This window comes from Heloderma suspectum, chromosome 10 (genome assembly GCF_057233095.1).
Source record: "Heloderma suspectum isolate Gila_16-S chromosome 10, 16-S_ref, whole genome shotgun sequence".
Taxonomy (NCBI): Eukaryota; Metazoa; Chordata; class Lepidosauria; order Squamata; family Helodermatidae; genus Heloderma; species Heloderma suspectum.
Window position 1 is genome coordinate 31,482,293 of NC_139467.1, and position 14,657 is coordinate 31,496,949.

Below are 14,657 nucleotides of genomic sequence, written 5' to 3' on the forward strand. Positions count from 1 at the left end.
TGATGGTTCTTTACAGGTTGTTTAGATGATGATGTGATCCTCCAGTTTCACTGCTGTTTGTAAACAGCACTTTCAGAGAGTTTTTTTAGAGCAGGGAAAATAGGGTATTATTTCTGAAAGCAAAAGGAAACACTGTTTCCACTTGTGCATTTGTGCTATTCCACTATACCACAGTGCCACCTAGAGGTTATGTAGTGGAAAAGCAGGAAAGGAAATGCCCTTTGTGTAGTGCTTGGATCTAGATGCAGTGGATTAACACCCTTGTGTAGAAAAGCCCTTCATCTTTAAACTGCAAATTGACAGGACAGCATTTCAAATAAAGGATACTTTCAAACAGAAACAGAGGATGATCCTTCAGTAGCCCTTGAAATAGAGGACTGCCCTTTGTAAAGGAGGACACATGGTCACCCTAGGTCCCATGTGGCATTGAATGCCCCCTCTGTCTGCTAAAATTTTGGGCAGTGACACAAGATCCTGCGGGAGGGAGAAAGAAAGCCTGAAGCCACCAGGCCCCCTTTTTTTGGGGGGGGGGTCTAATACAAACTTGGAGCACTGGCTCCCTCCCATATGCAGACCACTATCACATCCCCTATGTACAATCTCATGAGCCGTGAAAGAAGAGTTTCTATTTTAATTCAGACATTACATTTTCTCCATTTCTAAAATTACATCATGGCCCACACTGGAGCTTTACTGCTATGCCCGCCACCCCCGCTTTTTGGGGGGTGCTATTTTGCTTTAACATAAGATCCAACCCGAAAAAAAGTCCTACCAAGACTCCTGACTATTCTATAAATTTTTGATTGGTTCTAATAAGGGTTTTATCATGTTGATGTTATGTTATATTTTTTCTTAATAGAGCGACACAGCTGCAATCCATTTAAATCAGGAGTGGGCAACTTCAGGGGGTCCAGGGGCCACTTTCCACCCCCTTGCATCCCACTCTCTGTAGGTCATGCTTCTGCTGCTGCTGAAATTGGCAGTTTACCACTGCAAACAAATTGGCAGTTTATAACTGAATTTTGGTGGCAAACTGTGACAGAGGCTTAAAAAGGACAAATTTAGTTTATTTTAAAGCAACATTTGGCCTTTTTAACCCTCCATTGTGGTTTGCTGCTGGAATTCACTACAAAGCTTTATTTTTCTTGCCTTTTTCATTGCAAAACCATGAATTATCGCCCCAAAGTCAATTTCTCCTGCAAGTTCATGCTCTACAGACAAAATAACCAGGTGGCCTAACCATTTTTGCCCCATACTCGGACCCCTACAGTTTTATGTCCACCCACATCTTTTGCCATTGACTTTTCTAGTGTCCAGGTTTTTTCAAAAGTCAGGATACCAGCTAGAACAATTTTTTGATGGATAGAATCTGTTGTATTTTTTGGCCACACGCCTGGATCTTTGGGGTTGGGGGGAAGAATCAGATTGTGTAGCACTACTCACTCCTGGTTTGTTTTTGTAATCTTTCTTCTGAATGTGGCAGTGCTAATGGTGCTATTAGCTGACTTGTGAAAGTGTCTGATTAGAGTTGCAGGATGCATCTGGCAGCTTTCCTTCATTGTCAATTTGCCCCAGACAAAGCCCCTACATTGAAATCATTTTCATCTTGCTTTTGTTCATCTACTTCCCTAGTTAGTATATTGCCAGAGTCAGACTGCAGAAAGGCTTTGTCTGTTTTGAAGAACTGGAGGACTGATGGGTGTCCTAGCTTCATTTATATTTAGAGCCAGACATAGCAGTATGCTGTGTGTGTGTGTGTGTGTGTGTGTGTGTGTGTCCCCTGCCAGTAGCACTGGCTCCCACTACTCTTGGGATCAATGTCCCTGATTATTATGGTGTTTTGTCCCTCCCTCCCACTTATGCACAAGGAAGACTGGAAGCGGTAGGTCTTGAGAGAGCATGCCACTTAGGAAAGCACAAATCTCTCTGTCTCTTAAACCCACTGTTCAGAATCTTACCTCTAACATTGCTTCTCCGTTTGGCTCCAGCAGATCTCACAAGTTCTGGACAATCTGTACATAGATACAAGGAAATAAGATTCCATAACTATCTTCAAGCATGATGTATTTATTTATTAGATTTGTATGCCACCCAGCTGGCGGTTTACAACCATAAAATCAAATAACAACAACATAACCAAAAAAATTAATGAATAAGAATAACAATACAAGTTTCAAAATAATACAATATTAAACATTAGAAACATTTTAAAAAGTTAAAAGCATTGAGGAGCCATGGTAAAATTAATAAAGCAACAGAGTAAAGGTTAAATGCCTGCATAAAGAGGAAGGTCTTAACCTGGTGTCTAAATGCATACAGTGAAGACGCCAGTCGGATCTCCCAGGGAAGGGCATTCCATAGACAGGGGCCACTACAGGGAAGGCTCTTTCCTTGGTAGCCACTGTTGTGCCATTGTGGTGGCTCCTATTTCAGTGGGGCTGTGAATCCCCTGGGTTTCAGTCAGAACCATCCAAGATCCTCAAAGCACATTCAGCATCTTGGATAGCTCCTTTAGAGCTACCAGATGCGGACTCGAGTTGAAACGAGCTTCAAGATGGAATTTGGAGAACTTCCGCCAGCTCGAGTTTTGCTGACGTGTACATCCCTATGCGCCATGCACTCAATCCTACTCGGGTTAACTGGTCATCCCATCCCACACTCTCAGCTTACCGCTCTGGCCATGTGAACCAGCTGACTCAGCAACACAACTCCGCTTGCCAAGGGGGCTTGCTAAGGATCCTGTTGGTTTTTATCAGAAACTGGGTACAAGCAAACACTGGCCACACGCACAGGAAAGGGATTGGAGCGATGCAGGTGTCCCGAGTCGCTGCACCAGCATAGTAACGCTCTGCCTGCAAACAGCCTCCGGGCAGACAGGTGTGACCTTCCCAAAGACAGAGAGAGAAACAAGTGTGTGCATTTCTAGTAACCTGCACGGATTGCCATGGGAGCAGTATACCAGTGGAGGCTGGTGCCTCCGATGTCAGTGGGGCGCACCTTGGATAGCTCCTTTAGAGTTCTGATTGAAACCCAGAGCGGATTTCCACCCCACTGACATCGGAGCCACCAGCCTCCACTGCAAGATACCACACAATGGTCTTGGCCAAATGTGTCCAGTTCATGGCAGGAGAATGCTGATCTCCTCCTTCCCCTGATTTCTGAGGAACGTTTTTGCAGGAACAGCCAAAGACTGCCTGGAGCACAGGGATGACGCAAGGGGAGGGTCTCCCCAAATGCTTCCCATCCCCGATTCACTCCCCCCAGCTTTCCGTGACAGCATACGAAGGTCCTAAATAGCATGGACTAAAGCCTTGCTCCCCCAGTCAGGCTCTTTGCCAGCTGTTCATGGCCTCAAATGGTTTTTGTTTCTCTGCAGCCAGTTACTCCAGAAGTAAAATAAATAAAAAATAAATGCAAAGCTTGCCGCTGCTTGCAGTAGTAAAAATATAATAAACTATGTTTGTTTGCTATTATTATTATTACATTTATATTCTGCCTTTGTTTTCTCTTGGGCGGCTTACATGATCCCCCTCCATTTTATCCTCACAACAACCCCGGTTAGGCCGAGAGTCAGTGAGTGTCCCAAAGTCACCCAGTGAGCTTCATAGCGGAGTGGAGACTAGAACCCAGATCTCCTGAGTCCCAGTCCAACACTCTAACCACTATGCCACACGGGCTGCAATACTTACACCTGCGAGTGAGTCCCATTGAACTTCAGGCTTATATCTGAGCAGATATATATAGGACTGTGCTGTAAATAATTGGCAGTTTGCTGCTTCTTATCTCCAGTCAGCAGCTTGCTATATAGTATATACCCTACAGAACACATATAGGATTGAGCTGCATAAAACTGGAAATGGGAATGCCATAGAATGCATTGGCTTTGTTTGGCTCTGGAATCCACGAGGATCTTGAAATATGGGTGTGGAATGCTGGAAGCTCTTACATCAAAAGGGGAGTCTTACCAAAGTGTCTCCAACCCACACTTTCTGAACCAACAGCCCCCTCCACCCTTGCCACCTTGTGTTGTATCCGTCAACAGATCTGAGTACACAGAAAAGTAATTTCCAATCCATGAAGGGTACTTTCAGACAGTGTTGTGCCCTGGGGATTATTATTGTTGGCTGCGTTCTTGGGGAAGCAATTATCATCTTGATGAGCAAGCATGAAGTGCTCAATGCTTGTGAACAACCGATGCAGTTAAGCAATTCCCAGGTTCGTGGAAGGTAGTAGGCAAGAGACGGAGCTGTAAACCAGGAAGTCTCTGGTTCAAATATCACGTTTGAAGTGAGAGCAGTCCAAGGCAAGCCACGTGCTCTCTTTCAGCCTGAGTTTCCCATCTGCAAAATGGGTGTGATATTACTGAGCTACCTTACAGGGGTGTTGTAAGATTGCTAGGATAACTGCATGTTAAGCCCTTTGAACACTGATCTATAAAACTTAAGTATTTGTTATGCTTCCATGTGGCTTAAATGATAAATATAAGAGCATGAGAAGAACCATGCTGGATCAGACTAAGGGTCCATGTAGTCCAGCATTCCGTTCGCATTTTGCTTTTCTACCTAAGGCTGTTAAGCTGCTGTATCTACTTTTGGTTTCATTGCCGAACTGAGATCTGAGCACTACACGAAGATAGTTTCCTTTCCTGCTTTGCTGCTACATAACCTCTAGGTGGTGCTGCGGTATAGCACAAATGTACAAGCAGTAAAAGAGTTTTCTTTTACTTTCAGAAATAATACTGCATTTTCCCTTCTCTAAAAAATCTTGCCGAAAATGGCCTTTAAAAACAGAAGCAAAACTGGAGGTTCATGACATCATCTAAAGAACTCATGAGTCGGGAATGACGAGTGCACAATAAATGCCTTATGTAGAAAAGCTAATAGAGGCCAACAAGATGTCTGTGAGAAACCCACAAATAGGACATGAGTGCAATAGCACCCACTCACTCATGTTCCCCAGCAACTAGTATACAATGGCATAGTGCATTTTATACTGGAGGTAATATAGAGCCATCAGGACTAGTAACCGCTGATAGCCTTATCCTCCATGAATTTGGCTAATCCCCTTTATAAACGGGGATTAGCCAGCGGGGACAAATAAGTCCTTTGATCCGAAATAAGTCCTTTGTTGGAGCGCCTTTCCAGATGATGAGCTTTTAGCAGGAAGAATGTGTGCATGGGTATATCTGTGAGCCCTGCCTTCCACATGACATTTCCACAGCAAGCTCACCCACTGCGTCAGTGAATGTGGCATTTATACTCCAGGTGAGATTGTTGCAGGCTAATACTACTTATGTCACAAGCAATTAGCAGAAAAAGGAGAAGTTGGCCTGTGACAACTGATTTTATCTAAACACTCTTATTACAGTCAAAACAGTGACTGCATATTGCTCACGGTACCTTGGTAATTTCAATCAGTCTGTAGCTGTCATATCCGGCATTTTAATGAAACTCAATGCCGATGCTTTTTAAGTGAAGTTCAGATTTGGTAACTGAATGATGTTTTGCTGATCTACTCTATTGGTAAATTTGGAACTTTACTTTGGAGATGTTTGATGGTGGATAAAACAGCTAAAAGCTGTAACCTTCACACTTACTAGGGAGTAAAGCCTATTGAACACAGTGGAATTTACTTCTCAGTAAACGTGGATAGGGCCACCACTGACACTGCATTGATTTCCTGGGTGAATTGTCAGTGATGTATAATAAAACATTGTTTTGACTGTAATAAAAGTAATGCCGATTGTTATAGCTGCAGTTCTTGTTTCTCTGCTTATTTTGGGTTGGATTTAAGGCTGCCTTTCCTGTGGCTTTTTTTGGGGATGAGTACTAATAATGAATAACATAACTGCCCCTGCTCTCATGCCTGCAGCATCTTAAGAACCTTTTATGTCATCTTTCATTAATTTATGTAAAAACGTATATCCTGCCCGTCTAGTTCTCCTGGGTGCACTACAACAGTTTAAAAGCACAGGTGTTTTCAGACGTGGCTTTTATTGTACAATCGTACAATCATACAGAGGTTGTTCTCTGCTCATAACCCTCCTGTGTTTTCCCACCACTTTGTCCATCTTTTCCCTTACTAAAGAAAATCCATTATGGAAAAGAAGATGGAATTGTTGCACAGTACCTTCTGTTCAGTAGCGCTAGGAGCCCTCCATCTGGAAGCACCCATTATACAATTTTAAAAACCACACATTCATTGTGCAATAAAAATACAGAGGCAGAGGCAATAGACAAAACAACCTTGCCACAAAACAAACACCTAGCAGGCAAAAACCTGCTGGAATAGAAATATTCTATTAGGGTGATTGATGAAAGCGTTCATTACTTATTATTACATTTATATCACACCTTTTTCCCTCTGTGGGAAGGAAGAGGCTTACATGACCCAGTCCAGCACTTTAACCACTATACCACACTGGCTCTTGAGGACAGACAGGAGAAGGGAGTGGCCTGATGCAGGGAGATATGAACAGAATGGCTGAAAGCATAAAGAGAGAAGTGGGAAATGGCTGCAAATGTACTTCGCTGTAAGCACATATTATTACATATATCTTAGCCATGCTATATGCACTTACAACCCTATATGGACTTACCATTGAACACCATGGGACCTCCTTCTGAGTAGATATGCATAGTGTAAGTGCACTGAAAGGTGAGTGTGTTGACTGGGGCTGGTTACAGGGGGCATGTGAGTTTCTTGATACAACAGCTTCATTGGCTATTCAAAGTGCTAGTGATGACCTATAAAGCCCTATACGGCTTGGGACCGGGCTACCTGGAAGACCCACTTCTCTCATATGAGCCTGCCCAGGTTTTAAGATCTTTGGGGCAGGCCCTTCTCGCGATACCATCACATTCAGAAGTGCACCTGGTGGTGGTGATGCAAGAAAGGGCCTTTTCAAGGGCTGCTTCCAAGCTTTGGAACTCCCTGCTAGGTTGGCTCCTTCCACCGGCAGGCAGAGTAATTTCCAATTTCAAGCAGGGCTTTGGCATGTAAGGTGGTCTGTTGTATCGGGTGGTGTTTTTATGCTTTTGTTGTTGTATATTTTTTTAATTGTGCTTCAATGTATTTGTTTTGTGATTGTTTTAATTCAGTTTTTATTTTAAGTTTTAGTTCTTACTCGTTTTAGCTACCTTGAGTGCCATTTCCTTGATGGAAAGGCTGGGTGTAAATCAAACAAAGAATTAAAGAATTTAATTTTTGTGAACTGCCCACAGAGCTTTGGCTCTTGGGCAGTATAGAAATGTAATTAATTAATTGATTAATACAATAAATACAATAATGAAAGAATTAAACAGAAGAAGGAGGGTAGGGGAGATGGGCAAGGAAATATAGCCAGTGCCAGAGAGGAGTGAAGCTTTAAAAAATGAGGACTAGAACCTTGATATAATGATGAAGAATATAATGAGGAGCCAATGTTAACAACTGAAGACAGGAGGAAAGTGGTGGAACAACAAGATTTCTTTAGCAGAAACATTCTGGAGTGTTTGGAGAATGTTAACATGGCAGGAAAGAAGGACAGAGTAGAATAAGTCTAGATTAGAGACAACTAGAGCATGAAGAATTGCATTATTATTATTTGTATGTATGTATGTATGTATTTTATTTTATTTTATTTATTTCATTTATATCCCACCTTTTTCCTCTTGCAAGGAACCCAAGGTGGCTTACATTATCCTCCTCCTCTGCATTTTATCCTCACAACAACAACAATGCTGTGAGGTGGGTTGGGCTGAGAGTCTGTGACTGGCCCAAAGTCACCCAGTGACCTTCCATGGCTGAGTGGGGACTAGAACCCAGATCTCCCGGCTCCCAGTCCACCACTGCACCACACTGGTTCTCACTGGGTGCAGGTATTTGCATCCTTCCTCCGGGGTACTCATGGCACATACACTGTCCTCCCCACCTCCTTTAGCCTCAAAATAATCCTTAGGCTGAGTGGCAGTAACTGGCTCAATTCCTCCCAGTGCAATTCACAGTTGGTCGGGTATCTGTTTTGAACCCAGGCCCTTGTCCAATAGATGTCCACTATACCAGCCTTCCTCAACCCAGAGCCCCCAACAGATATGTTAGACTACAACTCCCATCATCCCTAGCCAGCATGCCCAAGGGCACTGGGTTAAGGAAGGCTGCCCTATATTATATGTGCTTGTGTGGCACATGCTTCCCTATGATAACTAACAATCAGTGCCCGTGATCTAAATCTCCTGCCTTTTAAAAAAATATCAAGCTACAGTTTATACACCTATAGTTGTGGGTAATTACTTGTAATGAAATGCCTCCCTTCACATCTGTGCTGTTCTGTTTATGGCCAACCATCCTCTGGACGTTTCATGTCATCTTTAATTAGAAGATTATTTGACAAAGGCCTCCCTGCATCATCAGCTTCATTTCACAGGTAGGATAAACTGAGGGTCAGAGAAGGTAAGCTGCTGTGTGCAAAGTCATGCCAGTTGCAAGACTGAAATTCAGCGCTGGGAAAAGAGTACAACTCCTGACAGCTTATTACATCTCAGTGTGCCTCTGCATGGCGAATTATTATTACAGCACGTGTCTCTGTGTGGAATTCTCTTATCACATACCAGCAGGGAAACAATGAACGAGTGTGCCGTGGTGAGTGTTTCTCAAAGGCTGCCAGAAGTATTTGCATGGACCAACTGGTGCAAACATTTTCCGAGGACCAGCTGGAAATGAGAGCCATGTAGCCCTGAGTCTCTACCTCACCGTTGCCTTGAAAAGCCATATTGGACTATACTGTCAGGACAGGGAACATTACATACATCTGGTGAGAAAACTCAACCCAAAGCTTTTTGTTGCTCTAGGCAAATTAGAAATGTACACACACACCCCGCCATCCTATACAGAGAAGCATAACAACACCAACACATCTCAACTGCAATCCTATACCCACTACATAATATAGGATTCAGAGTGTAGGACAGCACTGTAAGTGATCGAAAATTGACCAGCATACTATATTTTCTCATTGTCTCATAATTGTCTTCAGGTTTGTCTTTATTTCTTCCCTGTTTTAGTGGTGCCTCTGTTCCAGGCAGCTGGTGAAGATAAGAAGGCTCTCGATCGTGCCTCCTGGAATGCTGACAAGCTGCTAAGCTGCTTTGGTGCACCGCCTCCAAAAGTGCAAGCAATATTCCTCCCTCCCTCCAAGACATGAACATAGCTGAGGCAGGCACCCTCTGACTTTGACACCCAAGCAATTGCCTAGTTTGCCTTTCTGGAATGGCCAAACCATACTCAGCCATACCATTAAAAGGTGGATGCTAGAAGAGAGGACAGCTTCCTTTTGGAGAGAAATGGAAAAAGCTTGTTTGATGATCTCTAGACTTCACTAGAGACCAACTCCCCTCTCTGTATCATACTGTTTTTTGGTTAGAAGTACAGAGATTGATGGGAATGAAGCTGATGACCAAGTGTCACCATGCCACTCTGTTCTCAAAGCTGAGTAGCTCAGCCAAGAGACAGAAGCCTTTCTAAAGTGGCTGGAGCACATGGCTTCTTCCATAAAATCCTCTAGTTCTACCAAAGCTTTTGGCAGCTGGAGTGGGGGAGGGAAGTTCTCATTTTTGGTTTTGCCAGTGCTTTGACCTAGCTTTGCCAAAGATGGTTGGATATTGCAATAAATAACCATCAAAAAGCCGTTCCTAGCCTCTCTTGACCTTGCTTTCCCCCTCAGGCTCACAAACCTGAAGGCCAGTTTGTTGGCCACTTTCTTGACAAAGCCACCCTTTGTACTGGAAGAATGTTAAAACTCATCCAGGCAGAGATGGTCATGGAATGGAAGCTGCTGTCATACCTAAGATGTTTTAATGACACAACGTCAAAGGAAGGTTTCACAAGCCCATTTCTCTTGGCAGGCACTCAAAACTGAAGACCAACCAAGACGCCCATTGTTGACTATTTTGTTGACCCTGTCTCTGCACTGGATACAGGCTTGTTTCAATAGTTGTTCATTACTTGTCCACTCAGGGGTCATGACAGAGGCCCTTCTTAAACGGAGGTCAAAGAGAGAGTTTCTTTCAGGCTGTAGATACCTGAAGAAAGGCATGATTTCATGTATACCTTCCCAGACATTGGAACTTTTATTCTAAGTTTCGTTGTCAGCCAAGGTGAGACCATGAGTGATGAGGAACTGAGCCTTCTTCCTGGTGCTGCCCTCCCACTGGAACTCCTTGCCCTGGGGCGGGGGGGGATCATTTTGATGGTACTTTGAGTACTTTTTTGAAGGCTGGTCAACATCTCCTTCTGCAAGAAGGCTTTTGGCTTGTGTGACAGATGGCTGTGCTAAATGATGGGTTCCTGCCTCTGCTGGGCAGGTTTTGTTTTTCCTGCATTGATTGTATTGTTTTTAAAGACATTCAGAATATGGTATGTATTGATATGCCTGAGCCACCACAAGTTCTTATTGTTGGCTAGTCTAGCAGGATACACATCTATAATAATAAAAGAGGATGTGCGTTTGTCAGTCTGCTATCAGAGCCTTAGTGCCAAGAATGTGAAACCTAGACTCCAGAAACTTGGCATGCATACTAAGGGGATCCCAGGGATGTGCACCTCTGGGCTATTCTGTTTTTAAAAATGATCAATTATTTGAAATATATCCATGTGGTTGAAGCTTGCAGTAATATAGTCAGCTACTAGGGTCTGACTTCCCTCACCAGACTTCCCTTACCAGTAACCAGCACACAGCTTTGCATGCTATAGTTTGAAGCCAAGGGGATTAGTCGGTCGATGGACACAGTTTTACACTTGCCCCCCCCCCCTGCTGTGGGGCAGCCTTCCCTCAGGGGAATGAGGTGGACAGGCAACTATAGGGGTGCACCATGGCAGAGGCCACATCTAGGGGTCCCAGCAGGTGTGCCTTCACTTAGATGGGGCGAGTACAATGTGTCCAGCTCTGACAGCTGCGTAAGGCTCCTTGAAGGGTTCGCCATATCAAACTAAAGGCTATTCCAACCTGTGTGAAGCCAGGTCCCTTTGCTAGTTTTCAGTCAGTGAAACAAAGCATAAATAAATAGGACAATTTATCTGGGTGGACACAAAATGGCTGCTAATCAAACACTTCAAGTAGTGAATGAAAGACACCAGCGGAGGCCAACAAATCTAAGCCTAAAGCAAAAAAGTTTCCATGATTCATGACTGGTTCCACAGAGGATTATTCCAAGTGAAAGGGTGACTACTCCACACTGTTCTTCTTGTTGAGAGCCCTAATGAACTCCATGCAAAGCTCAAGGAGCCACAAAGGCAAGCTTCGACTATTGGGTGGTATAGAAATGTAATAAACAAACAAAATAGGAAACAAAATGGTCAGCATACCAACCACAAACCCTGAAAAAATACAAAAGCACAGCAGGAAATGACTGGGCAAACCTGACAGGTGACTTTACTGCGGGCGAATGTCATATATACACTTAACCTTTCAGGAGCCTAGGAAATACTTGGAAGAAGTTTGATCCTCCTCCCATTAAAGTAAATTAAGACCTCATCCCATAAACAAGGGCACACCCATTCTGAAGCTTATTTAGAAGTCTACACAATTCAGGTAGACTAGGAGTGAGGTTAACCACCCACAGGCATTCGGTTATAGGGTAAGCGAGCCCCAGGCAGTTCCTCCTAGACTGGCACAGCCTGGTGCTGCTGACCTTTTTTTCTTCTTTTAAAAAAAGTCCCATCTAAGATGGTGGCGATGAGAGCAATAGGAGGAGCACCCAAGGGTCATTTTGGCTGCTCCAAGCACAGTGATTCAGGAACCATAGGCAAAAGGGCCCATTGGTCCATGGGACCAGAATCTAAAGATCTAAAGCTGCCTTGAGCATTGTTTTGTTTGGTGGAAAGGCAGGGCACAAATCAAATAAATAACATATTATCACTGGGATATTTATTTTACTTAGAGAGCAATCCTACAGCCTGTAGACAGAGTCTGGGGGGCCACTGGATACTTTGGATTCCTGGATCCGAGGTCGAAGGCAGCGCTCTGACCTCAGACTCAGGAGTCCGAGCTCCCCTCCCCCTTGCAGCTGGCACAGAAAGAACCACGCCAGCTGCCTCTCCGAGATCACAAAAGTGGCCTTGTCGAGGACAGGAAGGGGAAGTTCCTGTGGGCAGGGAGGTGACTGGGGAAGCGGAGAGCCAAGCTCTCCCCAGCCTTCCTCAGCCTCCTTCCCTCCCCCTCCCCAGCGCCTCAGCTAGATGGGCGAAAATGCCCGTCTAGCTCAAATGCAGAGCGGGGGGAGCGCGGAGGCGACGAGCGCCTCCACTGTTCCTCCCGCTCTGCATTGGATAGTTGTAAGCCTCCAGGTTCTGTGGTTTTTGGCCATCTCCTTAGGATTGTGCCCTTATTGAGTTTTACATTTTTATCAACTCCACCTCCAAATTGGCTCAGAAATGTGTAACTGGGCCCGTACTAGGGGGTGGGCTGATCTGATCTGCTCAAGGCTCTCAGTTTTTCACTGGGAAGATCATTCAGTCCTGGTTCTGTATGAGGTTTTGTAGGCTTTTCCACACACAGATATCCAGACATATCCAGTAGTGCTGGATATGTCCACATCACTGCAGTGTAGCCCAAAGTTGTTATCTAGCCTTGTAGTGTGTTGTAGTGTGTAGTGTGTGTAGTATTGTAGTGTGTAGTATGTTGTAGGCTTGTAGTGTGTTGCGTGCTGTTATCTAGCTTTGTAGTGTGTTATCTAGCCTATCAGTGACATCACTGCACTGTTCCCCAGAGTTGTTATCTAGCCTTATAGTGTGTTGTAGTGTGTGTTGTAGTGTGTTGTAGCCTTGTAGTGTGTTGTGTGTTGTTATCTAGCCTTGTAGTTTGTTATCTAGCTCATCAGTGACATCATGGCAGTGTAGCCCAAAGTTGTTATCTAGCCTTGTAGTGTGTTTGTTTTTTGTTTTGTTTTTGTTTGTTTTTAGGGAAATACAGTTGGGGTGGGGTGCTGAGAAGTGTTTAATGAAAAGAAGGATACTTTCCTTCATTTCCTTCATTAAATACATTCTGCATTTAATTTCTTTCTGACCTCACTGTTTACAATCCCCACCCCCGCGCCCCAATATATACCGTCATATGAGAACACGATGTTTTTCAAAATTTGAATGTTTAGTGTGAGTTATAAGAGCTGGTGTCAGTCAGTCTTCAGGCTCCCTCCCCAGCGTCTCTGTAAGATAAATTTCCAAGTGAGGTACTTGATGTATCTTGTGTCTACTGCATGTGCATGTAAATGAGTGCACACCGTAATGCAATGCACTGGTGGCCACTTTACACACTAGAGAGACTTATTATGAACAAAGTGTAAGACAAGTATGTTTTTCTAGTATAGAATTATTTACTTTATTTTATTATCTTTTTGTTTTGCTTTCCCCCACGATCTCCCCATTTTTACCATCACAACAACCCTGTGAGGTAGGTGAGGCTGACAGGTAGTGACTGGCCCAGATCATCCAGGCAGAAATGGGAAACAGTGTGTCCTGTTTGGCTGTTGGATCTGAAGAATCAGGCAGTGAGTCAGTCTATGTCTCCTTCTTGCGTGTGTGTGTGTGTGTGTGTGTGTGAGAGAGAGAGAGAGAGAGAGAGAGAGAGAGAGAGAGAGAGAGTTTATGTTTTCTGTGACTGTGTGCTGTGTGCTGTAAAAGGGGAAGCTTGTGTTTGTATCTGAGTTCTCTACCATGGGAAGAGATACTGGCCCTATACAGACATCACTCTAAGCCATGATGGTTAGGAGTTTTGAGCTAACCATGTTAGCTTAGCGTGATGTCTGAACAGGCGTCTGTCCCAACCATGGTGGTTTATTAACCACAGACTAACCACGTTCACTAACCACTTGCTGCAATATGGTTAGTGGGCTCTATCATGGCTTAGCGTGATGTCTGAATAGCCTCCGTGGTTAATTGATAGCTACCATAAAGCTCCATGGCAAGAGCAGCCAAAGAAGGAGTAGCTACTGAGCACCAAAATGGCTGACACCACAAAGGCCACTGGGATGTATGGCTGCCCATCGGGAGGATTGCAGGATCCTGCAGGAGAGAGGGTGGTTAGAGAATGGTTAGCCTAACCATGTTGTGGAACATGGTTACCTGCACGTGTGGCAGTAGCACTCGCAGTGGTTAGCGGTAACCACCATGCACCATGGTTAGCCTAACCACCCTTCCCCAATGTGCATCTGAACAGGGCCATTAGTCTTTTGCTTCCAGAAAAGCGCTCTCTCTCTCTCTCTCTCTCTCTCTCTCGGTCTGTGGTGAGGCCTTGCAGCTACTATTAATGCTTACATAACATCAGTCCCATTGTAGATAGCATAAATCATTTTATGAGAGCTTGTATTCCATTTAGTTAGCTCCTGCAGAGAAGAGATGCCCCCGCAGACGGGGATGGAACCCTTCCTTTGGCCCTGCTTGACAATTTCATTTCTCCTGCTGTTTCCCAGGAAGGAGCTCTTCTAGGCCTTGAAGCCATTAACGGTAATTATTGGCAAATCCATAATGAAACATCAGCACTAATTCAGGTGGCATGGATGGAACGGTTCTGAAGGCTGTGTGCCAAATGGTTTACCTTCAGCTGAAATGAACATGGGATGTGCTGGCTAACAAAACAAACAAAGCTGCATGGAAAATGCCAGTCAGTATTTGATCTCTGACATTTA

General features: G+C 44.2%; 1 long non-coding RNA gene across 5 annotated transcripts in view; it reads right to left on the reverse strand.

Annotated features, from left to right (window-relative positions):
• LOC146338049 (uncharacterized) overlaps positions 1-14,657 on the reverse strand; it is a 99,043-nt gene that overhangs the window by 38,798 nt on the left and 45,588 nt on the right. For all 5 annotated transcript variants that reach the window (XR_014785150.1, XR_014785148.1, XR_014785147.1 and 2 more), the window contains exon 4: positions 1,959-2,012. This is a non-coding gene — a long non-coding RNA (uncharacterized LOC146338049). The remainder of the gene's footprint in view (positions 1-1,958; positions 2,013-14,657) is intronic.